At 43.2% G+C, this 18,430-nt stretch overlaps 1 protein-coding gene across 21 annotated transcripts in view; it reads right to left on the bottom strand.

Annotated features, from left to right (window-relative positions):
* Positions 1 to 18,430, bottom strand: part of SERGEF (secretion regulating guanine nucleotide exchange factor) — a 253,741-nt gene that overhangs the window by 194,419 nt on the left and 40,892 nt on the right. The window lies entirely within an intron of this gene.

The raw sequence follows: 18,430 nt of genomic DNA, 5'->3' as shown, positions 1-18,430 counted from the left end.
AGCCAGAAAAGCATTTAGTCCCCCAGATGCACCACATGGGAAGCTGGCCAGTGCTAAAAATGACAAAAGAAAATGAGATTTGCAAAAGGAGAAATGGACTTTCTTCTCCCAGATAAGAGAAAACTCACCAAATTCATTCAGTTGTACCAAGTGCCACATTTGTTATTCCAACAGAAATGCAAAATCTGATGAGGCATAGATTATTAACAGATTCTCTGCAATAAATATGCATAACCATGTGCACTGTATAAATTCTTTATACATGTTTATTTTAACAAAGAAAAACTTTGCTTTAGAGACAAAACACAGAGCAGTACATATTAAATTCTAGACAAATCTACTACTGCATACTTTGTGTTTGGTATCAAAGCTTCATCTGGCCCCACATTCAACATATGGTTTATAGTGTCAGCTAAAAAAATAACCATAGATTCATGGGGAAATGTCAGAATATTGCAGTGATACAAGGCTCTGCAGGGAAACAGTTCTCAGCATCAGCCTGCTAGCAGACACTAACGTAGATACCAAGCAGTTTACAGGATTCTGACTTTTGGGCTTCTTCAAAGAGGGAACAAAGTCTGCGTAGCTCACAGGGTATTTGGGGTACCTCGTATATTATGAGAGCTGGGAGTAGGTCCATTCACATGTACTCCTTCATGGCTCTTTGTGTGCTGTTCCTTTTGCTAAGAATGCCCTCTCCTTAGCTGGTAAACTATGGCTCCACCTTTGGAGTCCAGCTCATGTACCACTAGTTCTATGAAACCTTTCTTGACTCCCCAGCTCTCCCCAGAAAGGGTGAAAGTCACCCTCCTGTGAGCCACCTTTATCATTGTATTCATCAACTACTATGCTGCCATTTGACAGGTGAAAAAAATTAAGGTTCAGAGAAGTGACTCGCCCAGGGTCACACAGCAAAGCCACATCTCTTTCTACTAGCCCATGGTATCACTCTGCATTGGTTATTAAGCACTAGTCACTGCATAATCACTCAACACTCTTCCTTCACTTCTGCAAGATTAGCCTCTTAAAAACCCATGTGCCCAGGAGCCATAGGGCATCCAAAACTGGCAAATTGTCCCTCTACCTGAGCAGGCTAGGATTTCTAACCAGACTGCTCAGCAGGAGATTCCCAAGAAGCCAGGTGATGAGACTGTTGCTGCTTAAATGACCGTTCCTCTGCTGGGAAAAACTAGGAAGTTGTTATCACTAAGACTACAGAAATAATTTTACCAGAAATCACACATTGAATCCTTTCTTTCACATGAAGTAAAACATCTTAGAGCTTTCCTGTTATTAATTATTGATGTCAAAGACAGTCAAGACTGGCAGAATATAGTGCCACCATTATTATATCCCCGATAGCAATTCAGCCATTCCACTTACAGAGCACTTTTTACCTTCAAAGCACTTTACAAAGATTAACTAATTAATCCTCATACTCTCTGGGGAGGCCATAGACATTCTGGTTAAGACGAGTCCAGAAACCAGGCTGACTTAATGTTCAGTCTTCAGTCTCAAGCCTAAATTTAATGCACTCTGAACTTGTCTGTTTCTCCTCAAAATAAACTCTGCATCAGAAGGCTCACCCAGGACAGAAGAGACCCTTTTATTTCTCCTTTTCTTTTAAACAGACATTTACTGACCTCTTCCCAGGTACCCAGTACATTCATTGACGCTGTCTCAATCCTCACAATAATGCTGTGGCATATAGAGTATTAAGCTTATTTTACAGATGAGGTTAAATGATGAGAGTTAAATGATTTGGTTGAGTTCAAACAACAACCAAATAGTCAAATCAAGATTTAAACCTGTGTCTTCTGACTCCAGGACCAATGGTATCTCCAATGATTGCACAGCTGCTGTCCCAAACTGACAAAACTTGGCTGATGAAACAGCCATTTTTACAATGTTTGAGGAAGAGGAAAATCCAGATTAAATGGATATGCTCTGTGTACCATCCAGCTTTCCTCACTAGAATAATCTTCTTCCCAGGAGCCCATGTAGAACTCAGGACTGTAAGTGCTGAAATAAAGGCATAAACACATGGATGATGATTTTATGTCATCTGAAGTAAAAGAAAACAATGAATCCACATATAAAAAATGCTCATTAATACACTGTAGATGAATGTCTGCATCAAGCTGATGCATACTGTCAAATCCAGGGAGATTCAGATCACAAATTTAACAAACGTATCTTCTCCTTAAAGGATTATATATTACTATGATAAAAAAAACAGATACACTAATGTCATCCAAAAAGTATAGGTATGTGTCTCCAGGTAAATGATAAATGACAGAGATGACAAAATAGCTCAAAACAAAGTCAGCAAGTGAAACACAATTTATAAGGCATGTCCATGTAAGAATTAGCACAGAATAACTACAGAGCCAAGAAGTATAGATGGCAAAAGATATCAACGTACCACAGAAAACGACAGACGCCAAATGAGAAGTATGGAGAAAGAACACCTAAGGGGTCTGGAACTAGAATTCTCCTGGGAGGCTTGAGGGAACAAGAGGCATTTAAGGTGAACTTCTGGATAAGAAAAGAAAATGGGAGACCAAGGAAGGATATTGCAGGAGCAGCGTGAGGGGATGAGCAATGATATGAAAATCAAAAGGCAGCCAGGCGCAGTGGCTCACACCTGTAATCCCAGCACTTTGGGAGACCAAGGCGGGAGGATCACCTGAGGTCAAGAGTTCGAGACCAGCCTGGCCAACATGGTGAAACCCCATCTCTACTAAAAATACAAAAATTAGCTGAGTGTGGTGGCCCATGACTATAGTCCCAGCTACTGGGGAGGCTGAGGTGGGAGAATCACTTGAACCTGGGAGGCAGAGGTTGCAGTGAGCCGAGATGGCACCATTGCACTCCAGCCTGAACAACAGAGGGAGACTCTGTCTCAAAAAAAAAAAAAAAAATCGAAAGGCAGGAGAGTGAATAAGGGTCACAAGAGAAGGAGACTAGAAGGGGAGTCAAGACTGCCAGGCTGGGGCCAGCCACAGGGAAGTGCCGTGGTTGGATCTGGATATCACCCTCCAGACCAGGGGTCCCTGAACTTCGTTGCTTACTATTAGTGAAAAAAAAAAAAAAAAAAAAAAAAAAAATTTTTTTTTTTGACACAGAGTCTTGCTACATCATCCAGGCTGGAGTGCAGTGGCATGATCTTGGCTCACTGTAACCTCCACCTCCTGGGTTCAAGCAATTCTCCCACCTCAGCCTCCTGAGTAGCTGGGAGTACAGTCATGCACCACCATCTGGCGAATTTTTGTATTTTTAGTAGAGACAGGGTTTTGCCATGTTGGCCAGGCTGGACTTGAACTCCTGACCTCAAAGTGATCTGCCTGCCTCAGCCTCCCAAAGTGCTGGGATTACAGGTGTGAGCCAACACGCCTGACGTCTATTAGTAAAATATTTTTTAACACATCACCAATATATGTACATTAATTTATTTATTAAAGTATGTACATTAAATTACATTTATTAAAGTATGTACATTCTCTGTACAGTATCCTGCTTATTCTTGCAACAACCCTGTGAGTTAGGCACTTTTACCATCCCCATGTTACTGAAAGGGAACAAGGTACTTACCCAAAGTCACAGAGGTAGCAAGTGAAAAGAGAAGAAAAGAAAGAAACAACAACAATAACACAAGCCTAGGATGCATCAAGGCCTAAACTAGAATTGAAGTCATAGGAAAACAAAAAAGAAAGAATTTACAGGGCTTGGCACCCCATTAGATGTGATTTTAAAAGGAAAGGAGAGGAAATAAACACCATTCTGAGATTTCAGGATTTCAAGGTGAGTAGGAAGATGATGAACGTGTAGAGATGCTACATCAAGGGTCCCGCTAATAGAAATCATAAAATGTTATTTCATTACCAAATTATTTAACTCTCCTGGGGCATTTTGCAAACATGTTATCAAATAGTCAAATATAAATGAAAGGGGAGAGAATAAGGAGAAAGACTACTAGATGCAAACCACAGAGAACAGGGGATATTCTGCGGGTAGGGTGGGTGGATGATGAATATTCAAGAGGCCAACTTCCTTTACCATCCATCAAGGTATGCAGGTGCTGCAGCCATAGCTATAGGTACAATGAGAAGTAGCTCCAGGGATGTCTGAGCTCTTCAGGGAAGAGAAACTTCTACCCTGTTCTAAGGAAGGGAGTCCTATAGGTGATAGAAAGGTAGATTAGAGGATCATCCATATTTTCTTGACAGTATCTGTCCAAAAAGGGAATATAATGTCACTGAAGATAGCAAAATGGAGTCAGCAAACTGAGGTGGATGTTATAAAAAGAAAATCCATGGGTAAGACAGAGAAAAGGCCACATGACCTCTTCAGTCCCTGTCAACTCTAATATTCCAGGATGTTACAAGGTCTTCTAGAATATACTCATGAAAAGGAGGAAGCTCTCTACCTATAGGTTTGTTATATTTATGATTCACCTGTTTACAAATACAAGCACCAGTTACTCTCTGGGTTATTCATTCTGTGTCCTTAGAAGGTAAGAACTTGACTTCTGTAACTCATCCTTCATTCTGCCATGTGGACAGAGACTTTATAAAAAGGGCATTTGATGATATACCCAGGGACTAGTCAAACACAGAACTAACTGCCCAAGAATCACCTAGCATCATCTTCCTGTACAAGGAGCAGGAAACAGGCAAGGAGAGAGCTCAGAGCACAGGTGCTGGAAGCAGTCACACCACACTCCTTTCCGTATAGCATGTGCCATGCTGTTCCTCCACAAGGCCTCTGATATGGTTTGGCTGTGTCCCCACCCAAATCTCATCTTGAACTGTAATCCCCATAATCCCCACATGTTGTGGGAGGGACCTGGTGGGAGGTAATTGAATCATGGGGTCAGTTTCCCCCATGCTGTTCTCATGATAGTAAATGAGTTCTCATGAGATCTGATAGTTTTGTAAGTATCTGGCATTTCCCCTGCTGGCTCTCATTCTCTCTCCTGCCGCCCTATGAAGGGGTGCCTTCTGTCATGATTGTAAGTTTCCTGAGGCCTCTCCAGCCATGCAGGAACTGTGAGTCAATTAAACCTCTTTTCTTTATAAATTACCCAGTTTCAGGCATTTCTTCACAGCAGCGTGAGAACAGACTAATACAGCCTCCATACTGGTTCCCTCTGTCCCCAGCTATCTCTACTACCCTGACCCCATTCACCTAGTCAACTCCTACTCATCTTCAACTCTGCCCACTACTCAACTCAGATCAGGTTCCTCTGTGCAACAATCTCAGAGGACCATGTTCCTCATCCTGGGAGCATTTACCTCAGTTTATAAATGCACACTCATTAGGACTGTTTAATTAATGTGTGTCTCCTCTTCCAGAGAGCCAGCTCCATGACACTGGGGACTGGCTATTTCACTCATTCTTGTGTCCTAGAATAATGCCCAACACAAAGTAGGCACTCAATAAATATCTGCTGCCTGAATGAACAATAGAATAAATGAATCCAACCACCTCCCTACCTATCAACCTACCTACCTCTCACTCACCACTACTGAAAACTACCATTCATAGCTCCATAATCTTGAGTAAACTACTCAACAACTCTAAGTCTTATCTGCAGAATGAAAACAAAAGCATCTCCCTTGTAGCACTGCTGCAAGGATACTTTTCCATAAAGCGTATGGCACATACTAACTAGTGAATGGCCATTACTACTACTATTCTCCCAAACTGAACAACACAGCCTTATTAAGGATTTCCATGGTTTCACACAGCATTTCTACCACTTTGTCAAATCTTCTCAGCCAATTCCCACCTACCAAAGTGTTAGGGTCAATGCCTCTAATGATAATCAAAAAAGAGAAAGAACATTGAAAGCTCTATCATGGAATTTCAATTTTTTTTTTTAAGATTCAAGCATAGTGGCTTGCACATCAGAAGCCTCTAATGTACCAAACAAAACAAATTAATTAAAGGTAGGAAAAAGAAAAGAGTGAAAGGGAACAATGGAAAAGAAAGATGAAGCAAGATTAAGTTGGAAAAGAGAAGAGAGGAAGCTTCAACTCAAGACTCATAAGACTTGAATTAAGATTCAGGCCTAATCCTGGCTTCTCTTCTAGGCTGCATGGCCTTGAACAGGTCCCTTCTCCTTTAGGGGCCCAGTTTTCCCATCTATAAAACGAGAGGACTGGAATAGATGACCTCTTGGATACCTCCCTGATCTACATTTTAATTATGATGCCTAAAAATCTTCAGTGTTAAAATGACTGGTATACAATTAAATTTTATTGTCACCTTTGGAATATTTAGTCTGACCACTGTTCAAAAATAAAGCATGCACTCTAATATCAAAGACTACTCATATAGTTCCTAGTGTAAATAAACATTAAAACTTGACTGTACAGTTTGTTATTTTTTAGTAAAATGTCACAAGTTTCCAAAGTCGTATCATAAACAATATCACATAATAAAAGGTTTGGAATTTTTTGAAGTTAATACAGAAATAAAATTCCCAAATATAGGCTGCCTCACTAAAAAAGGGAGAAAAAGCCTGCAAAGAGAATGAACAAAAGTTGAAGGGTTGGGGAGAATTTATTTATTGAGAGCTAACTCTGTATAAAACTGCTTTATGCACTATCATTAAGTTACATAATTTGATCAACCATGAATGATTATTGTGAATCCCATTTTACAGATTAAGAAACAGACCACAGAGGTTAAATGACTTGCCCAAGATCACATAGCTAGTAAGTGGCACAGCTGCAATAATAACGATAATAATAATTGCTAATATTTTGAGGGCTATTTCATGCTAAACTCCTCATATGGATTATCCCTTTTAATCCACAGAAATACCCTGAGTAGGCATTATAATCCTCAAATTATAGATGAAAATATTAACGCATAGAGAGAGGTTATGTCTCTGGCTCAGAGCCAGCAGCTCTCAATGGCAAAGCTAGGATGGGACCCAGCGGCCTAACAACCAGAGTCAGTGCCCTCAGTCATTGTCCTGCAGGGGATGCACAGGTCTGTCTGACCTCAGCTCCACTTTTCACTTGGTCACACTGGCTCTTCAAAAGCGAACATTTGCAAGGACTTCCTGAGGTTGTTCAGAGTCACAGGGACACACACGTGAGATGGAGGCACAGAGAGAGCCCAGCTGATGAGTGAGTGAGCTTCATCCATCCTTGACCTATATGGCAAAGGTCAGATTCCCAAAACATAGAAGTATTCCACACAGCTGCTCCATTTTCACCACTGACTTTATTAGCTACCAAATCGGGGGCAGCAGTGGTAGAAGTGAAGACAGACTGCACCCTGAGGAACACCAAGACTGACTGCAGAAATATCTACAACATGGGGTTAGGGTTTCCCAGAGAAAAGCAAGAAGGAGTCAGGCTGATTTCTGCCTCCAGGCTAGGCAAGAGCAAGGCAGGAAGCCCCAGTCCTAGTTTGTTCAGTAGCTCCCTTGCCTCTCTCAAAGCACCTACGTTCTCTCAATGTTGGATGACTGCTCCTTTGTCAAAAGCATATTCATATTCCTCCTTCCTGGGCCTTAGGGCCATGCTCTGCCCCCAGCTTACAATGCTGGTCAGCCTGCAACACCTGTCACCCTGCAATGCTGGTCAGCCTGCTTGTCCCACTTATGGAATCCTACTCCCCCTTCAGGGCCTAGCTCAAATGCTGCCGCCTCCCTAAAGCACCCTATCATCCCCTGGTCAGAATAAGCCACCTCTTCCTTTAGGAACCACTGGCATGGTGCTTGTACCTCTCTTTCAACAACTTTCTATCCCTCCAAACATAGGGTTATTTGACTGCATATCTTAGTTTGCCCACTGAAGGGTGAAGAACAGTAATCTTTTCTTATTCTCTCAGTATTCCCCACAGCACCTAACACAGGGCCTGACCCAGAGCAGGTGTTCAATGTTTGTTGAACACTAGGAATTGTAGGTATTGCTGTTACCACCAAGGATATCAGAGACCATCTAAACCTACTCTCCAAAGAGAAAACAAAACTAAGGAAAACAAATAATTTTCCAAGTCACACAGCCTATATAGATAGAAACAGATCCAGGCATTCACAATATTGAACAAATAGTTATTGAGCACTTCCTATATACCAGGTGCTGTCCTAGGTGCTAGGGGCTACTGCACTGAACAGAACACATAAAACTTAATCCTAGCACTTTTGTAGGCCAAATGGGAGGATCACTTGAGCCATGAGTTTGATCGCTTGAGTTTGAGACCAACCTGGGCAACACAGCAAGATTCTGTCTCTACAAACAATTAAAAAAAAAAAAAAAACTAGGTGAACAGGTAGTGCACACCTGTAGTCCTAGCTATTCCAGAGGCTGAGGTGGAAAGATTGCTTAAGCCTAGGAATTCAAGGTTGCAGTGAGCTATGACCATGCTACTGCACTCCAGCCTGAGTGACAGAGCAAGAACCTGTCTCTAATTAAAAAAAAAAAAAAAAAAAAAAGACAAAACTCCCTTCCATCATGGAGCTTAAATCTAATGAGGGGAAAGACAGACAACAACAACAACAAAACATTACCTATGGCAAATGACTTTAATTGCTATAGAGAAATATAAAGTAGGGAAAGGAGACAGGTAGTGCTGGGGAGGGAGATGGAGGCCCAGGACCAGTGTCCAGCTCCCATCTTCCTTTCTGAGCTTCTCCTCTACCTTTCCTAATGGAAGAACCTTTCCTAATGGAAGAACCTTAAACTTACAAGTCCCAGCCAACTCAAGTAGAGGCAATGAAACTTGCTCAAGCTACCTCTCAAGCCTATGATGAAAAGGCAGGCAATAAACATAAACGCACTTTGTAAACTCTTAAATGCAGGTGTTAATAACATTATGACTATCACTCTCTAAAGCCAGTTTACAAAGAACCAACATGAGAGGCTGGACCATGAGTCCCTGCTCTGAGATGTGCCGGCTGAGGTCTTGGTTTTCCTGTTCCTCCAGGGGTCCAGCAGCACATCACACTGCTAGTTACACCTAGAAGCTGCTTGGCAACCTGAGAAAAATCCCTGATTGAGGCCAGTGACTCTACAGATGTTTCCCAACTCATTTCACATTCAAACTCTAAAGCTTCATCACACAGTTTTAGATTCTTATTAATAACATTTTAAAATGCAGATTGCTGCCTAATATTAGCTGCGTAATTAAAAAATAATCTTGCTTTTCTCCCTCCCGGTAAGAAAGGAAACTATACCCCAGGCCTTCTGCAGCTAAGAATCACACCCTACAGAAAAGCTAGTAGGAGGCTGGGGGGCGAGGAGTGTGTGTGGAGGGGTGAGGGAGGGTAGTTGAAGCCAAGCAGCAAGTCTAATCCCTTGATTTTAAAGAAAATGAAAATAAGGCTAAAAGAGGGGAATGATCTGCCCAAGGACACAGTATGTTTTGGTAGAGCCAGAACTAGGATCCCAATTTCCTGCTTCCCAGTAGACTCTGTCTGCTGCCTGATGGGGACAGGAAAGAAGGACAACAAGCTGTAAGTCCTTGGAGGGTGAATACCATGTCTATGTGATTCTCCTTATACAGTGAGCAGAACACTGTTCATCTGGAGAAAGAACTATAGGTTTTGGATTCTCAAGAGGATTATGGGAATAAGGTTCAAAGTTCTTCACATTCAATTCAGCCTCATAAACCATCTGAGCCAGAAGAAACCTTAGAGAACTTCTTACCCAATCATTTGCTTCTAGCTGGGTAAAACAAGGCCCAAAACAAAAGTAACTTAACTACCCAAGGTCAAATAGTGAGTTAGAAGTAAGACTAGACTAGAACCCAGGCCGCCCTGACTTCTAGTACATCTTGTCCACAGCTTCTTAGAAAAGTATAGGCATACTTCACTTTATTGCACTTCACAGATAACTGTGGTTTTTGTTTTGTTTTGTTTTTTACAAATTGAAGGTTTGTGGCAACCCTGAGTCCAGCAAGTCTATTGGCGCCATTTTTCGAACAGCATGTGTTCTGTGTGACATTTTGGTAATTTTTGCAATATTTCAAACTTTTCATTGTTATTATTATTATATCTGTTATGGTGATCTGCAATCAATGATCATTGATGTTACTACTGCAATTATTTTGGGGCATCATGAACCATGCCCATATAAGATGGCAAACTTAATCGATTGTGTTCTGACTGCTCCACCGACCAGCCCTTCTTCCCTCTCTCTCCCTCTCCTCAGGCCTCCCTATTTCCGGAGACATAACAATATTGAAATTAGGCCAATTAATAACCCTACCATGGCTTCTAAGTATTCAAGTGAAAGGAAGAGTCACATATCTCTCACTTTAAATCAAAAGCTATAAACGATTAATCTTAGGGAGAAAGGCATGTCAAAAGCCAAGATAGGCTAAAAAGCTAGGCCTCTTGCACCTGTTAAGCAAGTTGTGAATGCAAAGGAAAAGTTCTTGAATGAAATTAAAAGTGCTTCGCTAGTGGACACCCTAATGATAAGAAAGCAAAATGGCCTTTTTTGCTGATATAGAGAAAGTTCTAGTGGTCTGGATAAAGGGTGAAACCAGCCACAACATTCTCTTAAGCCAAAGCTAAGCCAGAGCAAGGCCCTAACTCTCTTCCATTGTAGGAAGGCTAAGAGAGGTGAGGACACTGAGGAAAAAAAGATGGAAGCTAGCAGAGGTTGGTTCATGAAGTTTAAAAAAAGAAGCTGTAGGACCGGGCATGGTGGCTCACACCTGTAATCCCAGCACTTTGGGAGGCTGAGGCGGGCGGATCACGAAGTCAGGAGATCAAGACCATCCTGGCTAACATGGTGAAACCCTGTCTCTACAAAAAATACAAAAACTTAGCCAGGCGTGGTGGTGCATGCCTGTAATCCCAGCTACTCGAGAAGCTGAGGCAGGAGAATCGCTTGAACCCAGGAGGCGGAGGTTGCAGTGAGCCAAGATCGCACCACTGCACTCCAGCCTGGGCGTCACAGCGAGACTCCAACTAAAACAAAGAAAAAAAAAAGAAAAGAAAGAAAAGAAAAGAAGCTGTCTCCAAAAAAGTGCAAGGTGAAGCAGCAAGTGCTGATGCAGAAGCTGTAGCAAGTTATCCAGAAGATCTAGCTAAGAAAATTGATAAAGGTGGCTACACTACACAACAGCTTTTCAACGTAGACCAAACAGCCTTCTATGGGAAGAAGATACTATCTAGGGCTAATGCAGCTGGTGACTTTTAAGTTGAAGCCAATTCTCATTCACCATTCCAAAAATCCTAGGGCACTTAAGAATTATGCTCAGTGTACTCTGCCTCTGCTCCAGAAATGGAACAACAGAGCCTGGATGATAGCACGTCTGTTTATAGCATGGTTTACTGAATATTTTAAGCCCACTGTTGAGACCTACTGCTCAGAAAGGAGTCCTTTCAAAATGTTACTGCTCATTGACCAAGACCCTGGTCACTCAAGAGCACTGATAGAGGTGTACGCGGAGAGTAATGTTGTTCTCATGCCTGCTAATACAACATCCATCCTGCAGTCCAAGGATCAAGGAGTCATTTTGTCTTCTAAATCTTATTATTTCAGAAATACATTTTGTAAAGCTATAGCTGCCATAGATAGTGATTTCTCTGATGGATATGGGCAAAGTTATTAAAAATATTCTGGAAAGGATTAATCATTCTAGATGCCATTAAGAACATTCATGATTCATGGGAAGAGGTCAAATATCATTAACAGGAGTTTGGAAGAAGTTGATTCCAACCCACATGGATGACTTTGAGGGATTCAAGGCTTCAGTGGAAGAAGTAACTGCAGATGTGGTAGAAACAGCAATACAACTAGAATTATATGTAGAGCCTAAAGAGGTGACTGAGTTGCTGCAATCTCATGATCAAACTTGTAGGGTTGAGGAGTTGCTTCTTATGGATGGCAAAGAAAGTGATTTATTGAGATGGAATCTACTCCTGGTGAAGATTCTGAGAACACTGTTGAAATGCTAACAAAAGACAAGCTATTATATAAACTTAATTGACAAAGCAGCAGCAGGGTTTGAGAGGACTCACTCCAAATTTGAAAGAAGTTCTACTATGAGTAAATGCTATCAAACAGCATTGCATGCTACAGAGAAATCTTGTGAAAGGAAGAGTTCAATTGATGTGGCAAATTTCACTATTGTCTCATTTCATGTAATTGCCACAGCCACTCCAGTCTTCAGCAACCACATCCCTGATCAGTCAGCAGCCATCAACATCAAGGCAAGACATTCCTCTAAAAGGCCACCAGCAGAAAGATCACAACTCACTGAAGGCTCAGATGATTTGCATTTTTTAGCCATAAAATATGTTTTAATTAAGATATGTACACTGTTTTATAGACATAAGGCTATTGTGCATTTAATAAGTATAGTATACAGTATAGTATAACACAACTTTTATATGCACTGGAAAAGCAAAAAAATTGTGTGACTCGCTTTATTGGATATTTGCTTTATTGCTGTAGTCTGGGACCAAACCTGCAATAACTCCGGGGTATGCCTGTACCAGTCAACTTCTCCAAGCTTCCATTGAGACCTGCCTCACCTAATTATCATGGGCTTCCTGAGCTCCTTGGCAGGGAAGAGCAGACAAGTGAGGTCCCCACGATTCCTCACTGCCTCCATCCCAGGGATGGCTTTTGGGAGGCCCAAGAGCTGGGTAATGAAAGAAACATCCCTTTCTCCATCTCCTCCAGATCCTCCTCTCCCTATCTGGAACTGCCATCTCTAATTCTGTACATCACCTTCAGTTTTTGTCCGCTGCAAAATCATCAGCAGTTTCCATCTCTGTGAAGTTACAAAAAAAAAAAGAAAAAAAAAAAGGAAAGAAAAAAGGCCAAGCACTGCACCCAGCTGTTGATGAGACCGTGTTTTCCACTGATGACGATGACTCACAGTACCCAAGCTGAAGGCTAAAGCTGGGAATGCGACTTGGGAGAGTCAGCACAGCCAAAGGAAAGCCGCAGTTCCCAAGCATGCCTAAACCTGCAGAGAGGAGATGCTTGAGTTCCCTTGGTAAAAATCCCAGCACTTGGCCGTGGGAACACAGCTCCCCCTGCAGACCACCCTAAGGTCCCACAGGAGCAGGACCAGGGACAGACAGACCATACACTGGAGCCAGTGAATTCTGCAAAGCCCATCCACTGCCATGTATCCACTGCCACTGTTATGTTAGAAAGCCAAGACCCCACCTCTGAAACCCCAAGACATCCCACAACCCCCTAGAAATACTATTTGCATCCTTGGTTTCCAAAGAGAAACTGGCTTTTGGGAAATGGGAAGCTCAGATTAAGATCTCCAATAGAGGAGACAAAGGTTGGCCCCAATCTTTGGGTAAGCAATTCACCCAGAGGCAGCAGTAGGGAAGGGAAGGAGCCTATCATAGGATGCCAATTTGTGGTCAACCAGTGAGAACATCTTGGTACATGACTTTAGACAGTGCCTCTCAAATTTACTCTAACCCCATCCCTGGGAAACTGTCCCAGGTTCTTCAAGAGAGATTAGTATAAAAGATCTATTGGGGTCCTAATAGAGCTATACTCAAAGATGGGAAAACATTCTCCCACCCCATATTTGAGAACTCTACAAGGGTGAAACTGAGCAGTGGACATGGTCAGGAAGATGCCAATGGAGATAATGACCACTCCACTGTCAGTGGTTTGGGGACTTGGCACTTGCATCGAGCAGTGGCAATAATGAGCATCACCGAAGGAGGCCACTGAGGAGAACGTATAATGTTCAAGGACCCACCAGGAAAGGGAAGATAATCAGGAGATTTAGAGTCCCAGTAATTCCAAAGTAGGGGGTTGGGAGAGGTTTGAGGTTAAAGTCCACTGTCAAGGCTAGTAGATGGTGTGACAAACGCTTGTCACATTCAAATGGCTTGTCTAGAGGTCCATGGCCTCATGGTATGGAAAAGGAGGGGTTGCCAGGGCAGACCCAGGGTGGGATGGCCACCTTTTCCTTCCACATCTACTAATCTCTCCCCTGCTCTGCTCCCTGCTCCCATCTGTCTCTCAGGCCCCAGAATACAAACACCCTCTACTAGCAGCTCAACTACCAAGAACCTCCAAGTCACCAATGTGACCTTTTGTAAAAGCTTGACAGTTTAAGATTATCTTTCAGGGTGCTCACACTTAGTCCTACCAGAGACAGTTACCACCCAAGCTAAAGTACTTTCCTTGGAGAGGAGGACTTTTCCATGGCCAGGGCCTGGGAGAGGCATCTGCTACTGAGGATTTTTCATTTCATAGGCTCAGCTCCAACCAAATCAGCAAAGCACTGTTACTATGGACCATCTGCCAGGACCCGGAAACAGCCCTGTTACATAAAGGGGCTGGTATAATGAAATTTATTAAACTGGATTCTTCCTCCACAAAGAAGCCAAAGTCTCTCATAAAAGGGCTGATGTGGGGCAGTGGAGGGGTCCTAGACAAGGGACCCATTGGGTTCTAATCCTGGCTGGCTCTGCTACCTGTTAGCTGTGGGACCATGGGGACAAATCATCTCTCACTGGGCTTCTGTTTTCTCAAATTTCAAATAAGGATAAAATGGTCCCTTCTGGGATTAAAATTCCACAATTTACTATTGTTTTCACCAAAATGGCAAAAAGAAAAGAAAGTTTACCTTGATATTGATTGGTACTGTAACATTTTAAAGTGTTAACATTTTAAAGTGTTAAAAAGGACATTGCTCTTATTTGTGGGCTTAATGGAGAGAAGTGGTGAATAGGGCCACTGACTCTGGGGCTGGCTGGGGGAGAAAGTGCACAGAAGAGAAACTAATGGCTAGAAGCTTCTATCAGCTCAGGAATGAGTGGCCCAAGCAAAATTCAATGTAGGAATGTGGCTGAGAAGCAGTAGTACTATTGATGGCTCCCTGCCTATGCACACAGTAACTTTCCAGTTTACAAAGTGCTTTCCATGATCTTATTTGAGCCTCACAACACCCCCAAACTTGACAAGGTGATGTTGACCTGCATTTCACATTGAGCAAAGCAAGGCTAAGTACCCAGGTAGAGTGAGCCCATGTCTCTTTGTCTCTTCGGTTTCCTCATGTGTAAAATGGGAGTGAGCCTCACTTGGCAAAATTTGTATATGGATTAAATAAATGTTTGTAAAGCCCTGGTAAAATGCCTGGCATATATGTGCCCTTGATAAATGTGAGTGACCCCTTCCTCACACACCTCCATCTCCTCAGGGAGGTATAAGGAGAAGCCCCAGAGCTGCTCATTTTTAGGCCTTTAAGAAATGCTTCAAGATGAAAGGTAACATGATGGTTTCCTGAATAACCTTCCACATGGCTCATGATAGCTTCCCAGAGGAAAGGCCAATGAACCAGATGACTCCAGTCCCACCCATCTCCCCATCTCATAGATTCTCAAAATCACCTGAGCCCCTGAAAGGGACTCCCCTAAGAATTCAGAGGACTTCTAATTCAGTCACAGCGATGAGCAGAAAGCAAGCATAAGGCCTCAACAGAGGAGCCTGCAAGAGCCACCCCAAGTCAAGGTCTCTCCTTTCAATGTTTATGTTTCTCACACACCCCTACTCCTCACAGAAACCTCCAGCTGCTCCTCCACTGCTCACAGAGTAATGCCTCAACAAGGACCCCTTCTCATTATACCCAAAAGTTCCCGGTCTCTTATCATCTGGCCCAGGTCAAACTACACCACAGAGCACTTCCCACTTCTATAGATTTTTTTGCAGTATTCCTTCTGTTTGGAATGCCCTCCCCTCACTTCTGCCTATGCAACAAATATTTGTTGAACAAATGAGTGAAGGAATAAAGGGAGGAATTGTGAATGAGTAAAGGATATAAGACACCCCTGTGAAGCAGACAAATTAGGAATTAAGGCTCTCATTTTACAGGTGAGGAAGTTCAGGCCCAATGATTTGCCCAAGATCACACAGCCAACAAATAGCCAAATTAGAACTTAAACCTAGCTCTTCAGTGTTCTTTTGGCCACATTAAGCTTCCTCCTGAGATAGAAAGTCACTCTCTGATTGGGCAAGAGTTGATTCCTCCAATATTCCTCAGAATGGGCTGCTTTCCCCTTGGCTCACATTGAGAGCATTTTAAGGTACTGGTCTATGATTATTCACTTATTTATTGTTGAGACGGAGTCTCACTCTGTCGCCCAGGCTAGAGTGCAGTGGTGTGATCTTGGCTCTCTGCAACCTCTGTCTCCAGGGTTCAAACGATTCTTCTGCCTCAGCCTCCCGAGTAGCTGGGACTACAGGCACGCACCACCACCCTGCCTAATTTTCGTTTTTTTTTTTGTTTGTTTGTTTTTTTTTTTAAGCAGAGATGGGGTTTTACCATATTGGCCAGGCTGGTCTCAAACTCCTGACCTCATGATCTGCCCGCCTCGGCCTCCCAAAATGCTGGGATTACATGAGTGAGCCACCATGCCCGGCTGTCACTATGATTATTGAGAGCACCCATGGGACAGGCAAGGTCCCCTGAGAAAGGGCAAGCAGGGTGCCATCTGCCAAGAACCTAAAAATGATGGCAAAATTATAGGCCAGTAACTCAATGCTCACTTTTAGAGAGCTCTTGGAACAAATCAATCTCCATCAGGAAAGAGGAAGATTCTTTGAATGGAAACTGAGTTCTCTGCCAGAGACCTCTACACCCTTCCCAGAACCATCTGGTGAGCTTGCAGCATGGCTGGTCACCCCACTCACTATGGGCAGATGGGGAAGCCAAGGTCCCAATGCAAAGCCTTGCAGATGGGCAGGAGCAAAGCTGGTCTTAAAACGCTGGGACATCAGGCATTGCTGTCAGCCTCAGGGAGCTGAGGCTCTCTGGCCTGGGCTTCTCCAAGAAGGTAGGAAGAAGGCAGGGTCAGCTACAGGCTGTTATCTCCTGAACACAGCCATTGGAAATAGCATCACTTCCACATCCAAAAGTTCTACCCATTCCATGCCACCAGCACTCGAGCCTCTCCTCTATATTTGGAGAACTCTAGGGGTGAATAAAGCAGACCAAGTCCCTAACCTTGTGGGGCTCACATTCGGTTAGGAGAGAATGACAACAAATAAGTAAACAAATAATGACACTATGATTTCAGGCAATGAAAACTGCTATAATGAAAACTAACACAGTGAAGGGAATAGAGTGTAAGAGGTGACATTTGGACAAGAACCAATGGAAATGAGGCAGTAGCTATGCAGGAATCACAAAGACGAGCATTCCTGGAAGAAGGAACTGCTAGAACACAGGCACAGAGGGGAAAGGTATTCAACCATTTCTCAGTGGGCTTTATACCACCAGCCACCACTCCCTAACCTGCTCCAATAAATATCTGCCCTTTCCTGCTTCAAAGGCCTCCTCCCTCTGGCAGTTCACCATCATAACTCCCCCAGAAGCTTTCTCCAGGAAGGAGAGACAAAATATCTGTTGCCCCCTCCCTAAACTCTAAAGGGCTGCTACAGACTGAATGTTTGTGTCCCCATCAAATTCATACGTTGAAATCCTAACCCTTAATATTATGGAGACAAGGCCTGTGGGAGGTGATGCAGTCATGAAGGTAGGGCCCTCATGAATGGGATCAGTGGCCTTATAAAAGAAACCCCAGAGAGCTCCTTTACTTCTTCTGCCATGTGAGGCACAGCAAAAAGGTGACAGTCTATGAACCAGGAGGCAGGCCATCACCAGACACCAAATCTTCCGGCACTTTGATTAGGACTTCCCAGCCTCCAGAACTGTAAGACATAGGTTTCTATTGTTTAAAAGCCACCCAGTCTATATTACTTGGTATAGCAGCCTGAATGGAATAAGATAGTCACTTGCTACATTTCCCGTAAGGTCACCTTGAGAGGAAGTGGCATGATGAAATAAAATAAGCTTTGATATCAAACACAGCAGGATTCAAGTGTCTACTTTGCTTTCTAACTAGCTATGGTGCTTTATACAAGCCACTTAGCCTCTCTGAGACTCAATCCTCACCTAGAATGAAGGGAAATGAACCCTACCTTAAGGGCTACAGGAGTATTACCCTCAGGCTGTAGAGCAGTACCTGGCAGAGAACCTAGTACATAGTAAGTACTTGGCAAACACTGGCTCCCTGCCCTATCCTGATCCCCTTGGAAATTAAAAAAAAAAAAAATTGTTCTTATTCAACCAATTGTGCTAACTCATGTCTTCAGCATGCCTCTGGCAAGGCCCTGGGCCTGCCCATCTGTGGGGTATAGGGCTTAAGAGATGACCCCTAATTCTATCTATTGCACAGCGTGATGGGAAACCTTGGCCCAGAGAACCGAGGAGGATAACTGGACAGGACAGAGGCGAGCAGAAAAGACGTGCACATTGCTTTTGCTGTGAGTGAGAAGGTGAAAAATCATTAAGACCAGGCCCTTGAAGAAATCAGGGAAAAGGCAGACAGTTAACTGCCACTGCCAGGTCCTCTCCCACAGCTGGCTCACTGGCCCTTGTCCAGGCCATGGGGCAGCCAGCT

Source organism: Pongo abelii, chromosome 9 (genome assembly GCF_028885655.2).
Source record: "Pongo abelii isolate AG06213 chromosome 9, NHGRI_mPonAbe1-v2.0_pri, whole genome shotgun sequence".
Classification (NCBI taxonomy): domain Eukaryota; kingdom Metazoa; phylum Chordata; class Mammalia; order Primates; family Hominidae; genus Pongo; species Pongo abelii.
This window is presented reverse-complemented; position numbering and strand designations above follow the sequence as displayed.